The sequence below is a fragment of the Neopelma chrysocephalum genome, unplaced genomic scaffold (genome assembly GCF_003984885.1).
Source record: "Neopelma chrysocephalum unplaced genomic scaffold, ASM398488v2 Primary Assembly neopelma1_44, whole genome shotgun sequence".
In the NCBI taxonomy this organism is placed as follows: domain Eukaryota; kingdom Metazoa; phylum Chordata; class Aves; order Passeriformes; family Pipridae; genus Neopelma; species Neopelma chrysocephalum.
In genome coordinates, this window is record NW_020897703.1 from 26,081,407 (window position 1) to 26,093,875 (window position 12,469).

Sequence of the window (12,469 nt, forward strand, 5' to 3'; positions counted from 1 at the left end):
GTGGAATGAGTTCTTGATGATCAAATGCAATCTTTACTGCCATTTCAGACTGTAGGTATTGCAGGTCAGGCAATACTTGGGACACTGAGGGTGTACCTCCTCTGAGCTCTGTGCAGGTATCATGCAGGACCCAAAACTTGCCAGAAACTTCAGTTCTTCTTTGAAAGAAGCAGTTGTTAAAGTCTTTCTAACCAACTTTTCTTGACTCCTTGAAAACTCTCAGCTTTAAGGAAGACTTCTGAGAAGATTGTAGCAAAATAATTGGATAGCTTTTGACTCTGTCTGGTTTCTTTCTGACACTGACAGTTTAACCTGGCAGCTAGAGAGTAGGTGAACTTGAGTGGTGACACTGAGCTGCTCTTGTGTGCTGAACTCTTCTTTGGTCAATATGGCATTTTTGGCCAGCAAGGCCGAAGTCTCTTCTGAGCTAAATGCCAGACTGGACATCCCACCCTCAGCTATCACCACAGTGAACGTGATCAGCTTATGGCAGTGAAACATGATGTTGAATATGTAGACATAGGTAGAAGGGGTGGCTGATGGACTTGTCAGTGAGGGCAGACCCAGGAGAGGTTGGCTAATTTTGCAGCTTAATTGAGGACTTTTGCCTGGTCTCTTTCCTTGCTTAGGTGGGACTATCTAGGGGACACTGAAGAGATTTTGGGGTTTTGCAGTATCCAGTTGTTCTTGTTACTTGTGCATGGCAAGCGTGCTGCATCCTTCTCCTTTGCTATAGAACCTGTCACTTATCAGACCTTGCCTTGATTGCTCATATATTGTTCCCCTAAAACCAGACTTTTTATGACAAGCACTCCTTTATCTATCCAGAGTTTGTGAAGAGCGTGTGATGTGCTGGCCTAGCTGTTAACATTTCATGCAGAAAGTGCTGCACTGGCTGTTGGTGGTGCAATTTGAAAAGCTGAAGGATGGCGGTGTGTGGTCCAGTCTTTAGCTACACAAGAGATCTGGTCTTTTGTCTGGTAGCTGAGGAAACCTGAAGTATTTGATCAAACTGCTTTAATGAGGTACAATTGGGTAACAGGACATTCTTTACCAGGAAATGTTGGCATAGGAGTTAAATTTCCCCTAGACTTTAAAGCATCTCCCTTCAGTTGTCTGGAGTCTCCCAATCTACCAGTGTGATAGGGATGGTCTGCACACAGCTTGAAGACCTGGGGGACAGAAGGATGGACAGCTTATCTTTGCAGAAGGCAGTGCTGTGAAACCTTTGAGGAGGAACAGATAGAGTTACAGATATCGGTGGGTGTAGTCCTGAGGCTGTTCTGTTCAAGAAGAAACATTTTCAAGATCAGCTGTCTCACTTCAGGCTTCAAACCTGTTAACTGGAGTTAACTATTTAATAGTCTTTGTAATGACTTCTATGTTTATGTATTGGACTTACAGAAAATTTTATCCAATGTTATGTCTCCAAAGCTGCTGAGGCAGTGCTTGTTCCTTTTTACTTTGCTCTGCATCATTTCATTCCATCACTTCCTGTTGTTATTTTCTCTTAGTCTTCATAAACAGTTATTTCAGTGGCTTTCACTTTGGTCCCACATTTCCATCACTTTCCACCATTTTTGCTGGAAGAATCAACTGTCCTCTCTTGCAACTCTCTAAACTCAGTGTATCTTGTCTGGCATAGCCTGAATGTTCTCATATGTGGGAAAGAAGGACAAACAGTACCAGTTCTCGTATTTCAAGAAGGATCCTTTTATACCACATCAATTTAATGTCAAAGAAAAATTAAAACTTGATGTTGTTTACAAATTTTTTTTTTCAAACCCCTTTAGATTTCTTGTTTACATAAATTGAATGATTTAATGTCTGTGAAACAAAACAATGGGTAGTGTTGATGCCGTGTATTATGAAATAGGTCTTCATGGATCATGTTTTGGGAGTATTTCAGTGCCTGTATCCATTCAGACTTTGACTTCTCTGCAAGACTTAGAAGATCCCAAATGTTGGTTGTGCACACATAATAACTTATTCATAACTTCTTTATATGCCACTCTTCTTCCTCATAATTATACTAATAAAACTCATTATAGAAATCAAAGCCAGCTAATACAATATATCTGATGGACAGCTGTCTCCGGATGCATGAATTATAATTACATGAAGCAAGATGGTCTTATTATGTCAGGGTATCTTTGCTGTGAATGAATTTCTATTACTGGTGTGTAATCTTTTGACTCAGGCCAGATGATAGGAACTTGCCTATCATCTTACAGTATTACTATTGAGCTACACTTTCACCTGTAGAATTACAATCAGAGAAGTGATGTTGGAAGTTGTGATTTTGAGTATCAGTGGTCTGAGCGAGGTTGAGGGCTAGGGGGAACAAGAAGCATTTCTCACCTGTACTGGTCTTACCTCTCCAGTCTGCTTTTAGGCTATAACTTAATGCCATACACTGATTTAGATGTACCACTTGTCAGCCAAGAATAAGACTATAAGACAGAGACATACGAGGACTTGACCCACACTTTATTGTGAATATGTGATTGAACTCTGAGCTGACAGATAGAGACAGCCATTAGTGTGGGAAAGTGAAATTGTTCTGCCATGTAAGATTTCAAAATATCCTAAACTCAGCTCTGTAATTTAAGCTTAGAACTCTCTTAGCGAATTTCTCAGTCCTCTCTTATTTTTCTCCCTTTTCTTCTGTACTTTGCTAATAAAAATGGCAGCATCTATTTTTGAGATATCCCTTGGGACACTCCTTATTTCAATGGATTTTTCTCCTTACATCTCCAGTATTCATATTAACCAGAACAAACTGATACTTAATGCTGAAGCCACAAACCTTTAGTGGGTCCCTTTGCTCTAAATTTAAGACAAGGTATTTGCATGACAGCAATGCAATACTGGGTATCTGCTTAGGTTGAGCTGCAGAGGCAAGGACTAGAAAAGTGTGAATTATCCAGCCATACTGGCATTTCTTTCCCTGAAAATGTTTTGACTCTTCTCCAAGAAGCTGAGTTAATGCTGATCAGTGCTGACGTGAGAGACCCGGAAAAAGAGTTTGTGTCCTCAAGAAATGCAGGGAACACTTACAAATAGGAAACTTTCTCCGAAGAAAAAGAGTTTCCTTATTGCTATGCCTGACCTACCAGGGAAGGTGTAGCACGTCATGTCAGACAGTCTGTTCTTCTTCTGATCTGCTGCAGATGATAAAGTAATGGGGGATCAGGAAAGAACAAGAGTAAATGAGCATGTGACATCTCTCCCACTTTTACCCCAGGATGTTGTCTTGTGTGTCAGGCAGAATCAAGAATATTCAAAGAACTCTTGAAATATCCAGAAAGTAAAACAAAACAGGAGAAGGAAAAGCCTGTTTCTTGACTTTGAGGGCACATTAAAATAAAAAGAAGACAACAATTCTCCAATCCTAACTATTAAAAGATGAATAAATCAGATTTGTATTTAGTGATAATAAAGGCATCATATGCACGGTGAGAAGCCTGTCCCTGTATTTATTATATGTAAGTTTTGATTTAAACTACTTCTGCTTCACAAATGTACTTTATATCAACAAGAGCAATATTTACACTGAGTTTTTAATTAAAGAAATGTAGTCATCTTTTATGTTTGCAGTTTGCCTGCAAGCAGATTTCTTCCCCCTTCAATTCATTCTGTCAAAATGGTTAGACAAATTGTGGAAACGTGTTTGAATTATGGATTATTTGTCAGTTGTCCATAGCAAGATACTGGCTGTAGCTAAAAGTTAGGGAGATACCTAAACTCGTCTTCTGAGCTCCTTCTCTTATCAAAGGAAAAAAATCATTGTCTCAAAAAGGTTCTTCAACCTATGAGGATGAGGAAAATGTAGTTGTACGTCTCTCTCTGTTCTCTGTGAAAAAACTCTTGCAGACCTGGAGCTCAACATTTTGATTGTTAAAGATATCTGAGATATTTTGTGACTGTTTATGTTAACTAGGATACAAGTTTTTGCCCTCAACAAACTGATGCAGTATTTATGAACTGTTTTTGCTTCTGTCCCAGCCAAATTTCAGCTCTTGACTATATTGTTTTCAGTGTTAGTACAAAATTATGTGAGTTTTGTATGGAAACTCCTAGGAAGCGTGGGTTGTGGAAAGGAAAGATATCAATAAAACAACCTCTGGCCTGGTTTCTAGTTTGGTGCTTGGTTTGTGAATAGTCTTGTGGAATTCAGCAATTCAGAGGAAATCTGTTGTCATTGAAGGACAGCAGTGTGATACACTGATGCAGTGGACAACGTGGTTCTTTTGATGAGAAATTATAAAAGGGAAAATTAAAATAAAGGGAAACCTCAGGAAGCTACTTGATGCTGGAAATCTTAATTGATACTGCTGGAATATTAATTGATACTGCTAAACATCAATTACTTTTCTTGGAGGAAAAAAAAGAGAAAAAAGAATTCAAGTTGTAGTGATTGGTAAAAGATCACTTGAAATTTTGTGGACTGTTTTCTGTGAGGATCGAGATTAAACCTGGAGAGTGCACGAATCCCAGTGGTCTCCAAGGGTGGAGGGAAATGAAATGGGGACAGTTCCTCTGCCTGAAGTGGCTGCCAGGTGCTCTCCATGTCCTCTGGAACATCCTACCCCTACAGGGCTCTCTCTCCCATGCCAGGGGTTTCATCCCCAGCACGAAGGGTGAGAGATTGGGCTGACAGCCCTGGTACTTTAGGACATCTTTGCCAACATCCTCATTTGTGAAGAGGATTTATCTGATCCAAAATGTAAAGCACAGAAAAAGAGGAAGTGTTTTACATGCTTTTAAACACAGGGACTGCTGGTACTGCCACCGCCTGTGTTTGCCTACAAACAACGCACCTGGTTGAGTAATTTATTTTCAGCGTATAATCTTTGATGGCTGAAGAGCAGAAAAGCTGTTCAATACATTTGGAAATGACTGCAGCTACAAGGTGAGAGAGCAGTATTTAATATCTATTTTGAAACCCATACTGGAGGCACCTGATAAACTGCCAGAAGATGGGGTTTGTAACACACACAAAGCTAAAATTTGAAGGACTAAGAAACACTGAAGCCACTCATAGGGGGATATAAAATGCTGTGAAGTCTGGCCACAGTTTATTTTGCCCTTATAAAATGCAGTTGTCTGAGTTGTTTTAATATCGTGGGTCAGTAAGTGGAGACTGAAAATTTCACAAGAGTGTGCAGTTTTGAGTGGATCCTCTTTTGAAAATATTGCAGAATATGGGGCACCTGTGCTCTGATTCAGCCCACCATGAGCAGGAGCAGGAAACACCAAAGGAGCAAAGGTAATGGCAAACAAGGAACTAAACTTTTTTAAGCCTCAAAATAGTCTGGTTATGGTTGAAGCCTTGGGCAGTGTTACCAACACTTCTTGTTCTCTTATTCACTATCCCTCTTTGGAAACAGGGAGAGAAAGGCTTAAAATGATAACATTTAAAAAGGGCATCAATACACACACACAAAAAAAAGCTTAATAAATGCCATTTTCACAGTCACCTTTGCATTGATAGGATGGATATTACATCAAGCATAAGATCAGGAATAAACAAATAACTAGTAGGGTGATATGGGAAAAAGGTAGATTAACTCTTAAGTCTGGAGCTACAGTATCTGTATGGTCTTAAAGCTTGGTGGTGCTGTCTCACAAGGTCCCTTAGTACAGAATACAGGATCATAGAATTAACCCTGTAACAGGCAGCCACTGGGTGGCAAAGAAAAAAACCTTTCTGCAAATCAGGTCTGAAAAACTGAAGTGCTTGGACAGTCTGATTTTGGGGACATTTTTCCCCCATAAGAAAGCCCCTCCTGGGCTAAGTGGAACGTGATGAGGCTGGTGCCATAGGTGAAGTGCAGGGCTATCCTCTGTTCCTTGGGCCCTGGGGAATAGGGACCCTCATGAGGGGGAGGTCTCTCTTGCTTTCCTGCACCTGCAAAATGGCACTGGATGTATTTTCTTACTGATCCCCAAGTTCTTGTGGGTCTTGTCAGTAAAATGCATCAGAGTCTCCAGGAGAAGGACCTTCGTAGATTTTCAATCTCTATTTATCCCAAGCTTATGCCCCCATGGGTTCCCTGAGGGCTGAGGGTGGCCCAAAATGATTGGCGCTGAAATGTTATCTCAACAGGTGTTACCAGGAACCATGCAGACACCTCTGGACCAGAACTTGGTGTTTTTTACAGTGACAATCTTGAGCAGCAGAAAGGAAAGGCATAGTGAAGAAGTTTGCAATCAAACTACAGCTTGAGCTTAACCTAAAGCTCTGAAGTAAAGGAGAGGCTCACCCACCGATGGACAGAGGCTACAGAAAACCAAAAGGTGAGGGTAGGTATAAGATTATGATAGGTGTGGAAACAAATGGAACTACGTCTCAGCTATCCAAAGAGTAATGAAGGAAAGAGTGTAAAGGTTGTTTTATAGTTGATAAGAAAGACCTGGACATAGAGATGGGTATCTACAAATCAAAGGCAATTATTTTACTGTGACGGAAGTAAGAAGTGAGACTTTTATCATTGCAGCATGGTCCAGGCTATAGTCAATTGCCTTGGGAAGAATCTTTATGGTGTTAAGGTAGACTTGGCAAGCTCTGTCCTTTTGCGTGTGAAATCATCTGTACAGCAGTGTGTTCAATTTCCAGCCCGGTGTTGCTGACACACACAAACAGGGCAGGACTTCTCTGGATGAGGTATCATCTAACCCCATGATCAGGGACTATCTGAGTCCAGAAGGACTTACATTAAACCAGTCCCACCAACACGTTCACCCACGTCAGTTGCTGCCATTGATGTCCATGGGAGACTATCCATAAAATTCACCATGCATACAAGCACTTGTAACATCCTTTATTCATATGAACAGCTGCAAAATTCAGACAGAAGAAGCAAATGGGTGACAGGCAAGAGGAAAAAGGAAATTACGATAGCAAGCAGACAGTGTAAGGACTAGCAATATGCCTAGCTGATGGTATTGCACCCATAGTTTTTAAAATGTGTAATAAGGGATAAATAAATCGATAAATAAAATGGATCTCAAAAGGCCACATGGGAAAGATGCACAGTCTTGATTACCTAATTACGGAAGGAATATTGCAGAAATGGAAATAGTACAACAAAGTCCCATAATGACTTCGAGATTGGAGGCTCCAAAATGGTTAGTGAAACTAGGTCTGTATCCCTCGCAAAGAGAAAAGATTAAGAGGGGACCTCGCTGAGCTGCAGAGGGCTCTGGGGGGAACTGCAGGGAACAGTGCTGCAGTTATTAGAGCTAATGTCAAATATGAGGATGAGGGACACGGCTCCAGCGAGGTCTTGCACTGTACAAATGTAATACATTTTTTTTTTCCAGGGGGTATATATTATAAGCTACCAGATGCTGCTCTAGAAGCAACCGATCTGACCAGATTTCAAATAGAGCAAGAAGCATATGGAGAGAGAGCGGGAGAAAAAGAGTATATTATGGAGAACAACTGTTAACTGGAGGAATGGATAGGCCTAGCTGTGCTTCCTGGCCTCCTGCCATCTTAAGATTTTCTTACGTCCCTATGTAATCTTCTGACTTTTGATTTAGATGTTTCCTAAAAATGTGGCCCAGTGGTTGGTACATACTAGGCATTAGCCCAAGAAAAGAATGAAAAAAAATATGCACTGTATCTCATTAAAGAATTTTTGAAGGGAGACTTTGAGGCGCCATTTGCTTCTTGTTACTCATCTTTGCAAATGTCTCTTGTCTTCCCAGGCTCTGCCCTGATGTGTTCGCGTTAGCAGCCTGTGGATTTCTGAGCCACGCTGAAACGGGAACTCAGAGCGACCAACCTAAGTCGGTCAAGCAGAGACGGCAGCGCAAAGCAAAGGAGGAAGACAAAAATAAGATCGAGTGAAGTAAATGATACAGGATCTTTTCGTGCACTTAAACAGTATCAGGTGAAAAAATGTTGTCTGGTAATGGCTTTTCAGGCTGCTGTTGGGAATAAGGATCAGTCTTATATTTGAAATATTTACGGTTCAATTAACAGCATTTGTTTCCATGAAATATTTTAAAAGAGAACAGTATTTATCTTTAATTATTTTTCATTTTCTTTGACAAAAGATTCCAATATAGATATTGCTGTAGGCACAGGGGGCACTGAACACCAAGAAGTGGATTCTGTAAACAATTTTTCTCAAAGCACTAGAAAGTTTAAATATTAATTTGGCCATAATTGGCAGAGAAGCAATTAAAAACGCTACAAAGCTGACTTTCTCCCTCCTTTACTTTCTCCTCCCTTTTCATTTAACCACAGTATAGAAAGTAGATGTAAAACAATAGAACCCTGAGCTGTATGGCATTCTAAGCCTAGCTTGCCTTAAAGCTACAATATGGATTTAATTTATATGCAAATGTAAGCAATAAAAAGCCAGACACTGTAGAAATTATAGTATTTTTCATAGATGCTTCAACACTGGCACACAAGCCAGCACTCATTTCAAACAAGGAGCTAATTATTACTGGTCACTAAGCTACCTTTTTCTTTTAATATCTCTCTCTTTCTTCCTCTGACCCCTCCTTTTTTTTTTAACAATGAGTAAATTATTTTCTTGAGTGAGGAGGGAGGGGGGGGGAGAGAGAGAGAAAGAAACTGGAATATTGGGGGTGAGTGAATGAAAACAGCCAGAAATATCTCCTGTGAGATTCAACATCAGGATAATTTCACAGTCTCGCTTTTTGACTGCTGTGTCCTGAAGCTGACCAGCACCATGCAAGGCTGATCAAAGGCCATCGGAAACATCAAGTAAGCCTAAATGGGGCTAAAGTATGCTAATAGAGAAGCTAAATGTACTTTAATCCTGTTATAATACAAGGTAACTTAGAGGCAGTGAAGGGCCTTGTTGCTTTTCCCTACTGGGTCCAGGACCCCTGCAAATCTTGAATAGAAGTTGCTTCCTATTCTTTGCCGGCCGGGGTATGGCTTTCTCAGATGCACACACAGTCCCCTCCTCCTCCGTTTACTAAGTGTCAACAGTCGGCTGAGCAAGACTTCTCCGCTCCTTAGATCAGCACCCTGTGACCTTCCACATTTAAGCACAGACCATTAAGCTAAGCTTTCCAGCTGTTGCCTGAATTATGAGGGATTTTTTTTTTCAGAGGAGGGCAGAGCTTAGAGGAACACTAGGCAACAGTTTTATATTATGGACCTGCTGCCACCCAACTTGCTATGCAGAGCAATGTGCTTTCCGCAGGGCTGCGGCAGACGGGTGACATTGGCTGAAAACAGGGGGCTGCTTTGAAGTGATTCAGACCCAGGGCTGTCCGGCTTTGGGATCATTGTGCTTGCTCGGGGAAACATAATCTAATTTTAGGAAGAGGAGGAAACAAAGTAAACATGACTCAACTGCTCCGCACTGTATGCCCCGGCTGGGACAGCATCCCCAGGAATATGTGTGCTCCCTGGGCAACTTTCTTCTTCATTTTCCTTCTTCTTTTTTAGACACCGATTTTGGTGCATCCTACCGAACAGAGGAAAAAAAGAGTGGTAATGCTGCCCATGAAATGATATGCTTTGGTGGATGCCCCAAACTAACTAGTGCTTGCAAAACCCAGATTAAAAAGGAGACTGGTGTAACTTTAAAGCCAGCCAACTGCCTTAGTGACTGTATCAGAAGATTAAAAACAAAGGTTTCATTGAAGCACTACCTCCCACTGTGCAGCTGAAAGTCTCATGGCTGAGGCAAATGGTCCTAAATATCTTTCTGTTAAGTACAAATTACATACTGGATATATTAAGCTGTAATGGTGCATTTTTCAAGAGTCACTTTGCTTGTGTGAGAGCACCAGTAAAGACTCAAAAAATGCTGACTGTATGGCACATGGAAACAAAAAGGAATCTGCCTTTCACATAAAATGTTTTGTTCGCATCAAATCCTCTTTTTCCTCCATCTCTCCCCATCCCCCAACTAAGCCTGGAATTCCAAATGCCAGAACCAGTATGTACAGTAAGTCCTTTTGAAATCCATGGCAGAGAAATAGTATCCTGGCCTAGCAAACTATTATCTGCACTTACATTCCTAAGCCTTACCCCTCTGTGTTAGTGCTGATAGGAGCCCTTCAGATCAGCTGAAATGTAACTGAATAAAGATGCTCCAGAAAATGTCTTTTTAATGTGGAATTATCTTTCATTTACATAGGCAACCTCCCTTAACTCAGCACATGTGCTATAAGGCTTCATGTAATAGAAACATTCATATAAAACTTAATGATTAGCATTCATTCTGCTCCCAAATGATCAATAAAATGCTAAGTTAACACACAACGTGCAAAGAAGTCTATAAGAATGCATAAACTTGCATTACTGTGTGGGATGTAGGTAAAGAATGGCTGTGGAGCAGAAGAGAGCAGCGCCCCACTTGTGAAATGGGCAGTGGTACCACGGCTGTCCCTGCCACCAGCTTCGTTCCCAGCTGGCCTTGGAATGTCTTATGTCTCACATGTACTGCCATGCCTGCAAACATCCATGTGCACAGGCACACATACACTGCTACAGCAGATAAAAAAAGGATCAAGTGGACAAAAACAAATAAAAAACTATCTTCTCTTTGCATTTTCTGTGAAGGACCACTTGTGATGTGATTTCTCTACAAAAATAATTTGCAACTACTAAATAAGACAGAGGTAACATAGATGGGAGCTATGGATAAAAGTTAAACTCATGGAGTGGTACACTTTTACCCAGATACCTTTACATCAATCTTGCACAAGTGATTTTGAAGGCCTTATTCCGACAAATAAATTGTGTAGATTTTGAAAGAATATGTTTGGACAGTATAGAGTTAATATTAGAAAAATGTTTTTGTCAAGGACATGCTTAGCTTCTGCTGAAATATTTCAGTTCTAATCTGCTCCTCTTTACCTCCTCTAGGAATAACTTTCTCATTTTTAGGTGTTTATCTACCTATCTAGCATCCAACAGTTATATTGTTTGTCTGTCTTTCCCTTACAAGATTAACTGAATTGCTGTTGTGTTTTAATTATCAACAAATTTTGAAACGAAAAGCATTTGCAAGACTCTTGTCAGTTCAGCTGCAATTTTCTGGATTTGTTTCTATTAACAGAAGTCCTTCCGTACACATATGAAGCTTGACAGAAATCTTTTTGTTCTTACAAACACCCATACACTTGTTTTGCTGCTCAATATCTTTCCACGTCTATTTCTCCACCACTTTTTTAAAAATAAAAATTTTAAAAGATTCAGTGACCAACTGAAAGTGGGCAATTTCAGTCCACAAGAGCTCCAGAGATAGTCTTTGAAATTATTAGAAGGCACCTAGTTCAGATATATTGAATGAAAAGATGTAAGAGATTTCCCCCCTAAATTTCCATCTAAATTTACAGGTTAATTTTTTTTCAGGTGTTCATAATTTACAAGATAATGATGACTTGAGGTCATATTTGACTGCTTAAATATTTTTCTACTTAAGTTCAAATCCTTCATTTATTATTTTTATTAATTTAATTTCTAAAATATCAGAATCTCTATTGCCACCACAAGAAACCATTACAGCATGAATAAAAGAAGTCAAAAAACCCAGCCAAACATGAGCTATATGTTAACAGCAATGATGAATTAACATGCATAGTTTGTTTCACTCTTCTTCAGTTCTGTGATTCTTTGCGTCGTCTATGTTTATCAACAAAATGTTTTTATTTCTTCATCAAGCATTTATGATTTTTTCAAGATAGATAATTAATATTTCATGTAGTTATTTCCAGACTTGGCAGTTAATGTCTCTTTCCCATATAGAGAATTATTGGAGGTTCTGGCAAGGGCAAAAGCCACTGGAAGGCAAAGTGCAGCTCTGTAGCAGCATGAGAGATTATGGACACGACTGAGTGATGGGAATTGTTAGACCACATAGCTAAGCTCAGTTATTAGTTACCTGTTAAACTATCTGCACTTTATAAGCAGAGATGAGGTAGGTGCACTGCCCACACAATCTAATAGATAGGTAATGCATAAAGCACACTCTGTGTGGCAGATACTGTACTTACCGACTGCCAAGTTTTCCCCATGCTAAATGTTTGCATTTTGAAAAATAATTTAAAATATAAAGAAGAGCTGAGATGAGGTTGTGCCAAAAATCCTCTCTTATATGTTGTGAAGTACAGTGTACAAATCTGAGTTTTGATTTCAAACATTTTGCCCCACCAAATTTCCTAGACTAGTTTTGAGCTTATTTGGCTTTTCTGTCTCCAAGAAGATGAGGCTGAATTGTTGGCAATATCTCCTCCTCTTCTAGTACCCAGAATTGAACAGACTCAACATGGCTGCAGAAATGCAGTTCTGCGTGCTGTGGTTCGTGGGATTTTGTAAGCTTTATTAAGATGTTCCTCTTCTGAAATTAAAAACAAAGGAGAAGGAAACCACCCCGTCACACTAGGTGAGTTCGCTTACCCGTGTTCTGAACTGAGAGCTAAGCTGCAATATTTACAGTTTAGATGTGTGGCATATTCT

The 12,469-nt window shown here is 40.0% G+C and overlaps 1 long non-coding RNA gene across 1 annotated transcript in view; it reads right to left on the bottom strand.

Moving 5' to 3' along the window:
- Positions 1–1,085: 1,085 nt before the first annotated feature.
- Positions 1,086–12,469, bottom strand: part of LOC113965071 — a 28,810-nt gene continuing 17,426 nt past the window's right edge. Inside the window, exon 3 of the long non-coding RNA XR_003533424.1 lies at positions 1,086–1,172. This is a non-coding gene — a long non-coding RNA (uncharacterized LOC113965071). The remainder of the gene's footprint in view (positions 1,173–12,469) is intronic.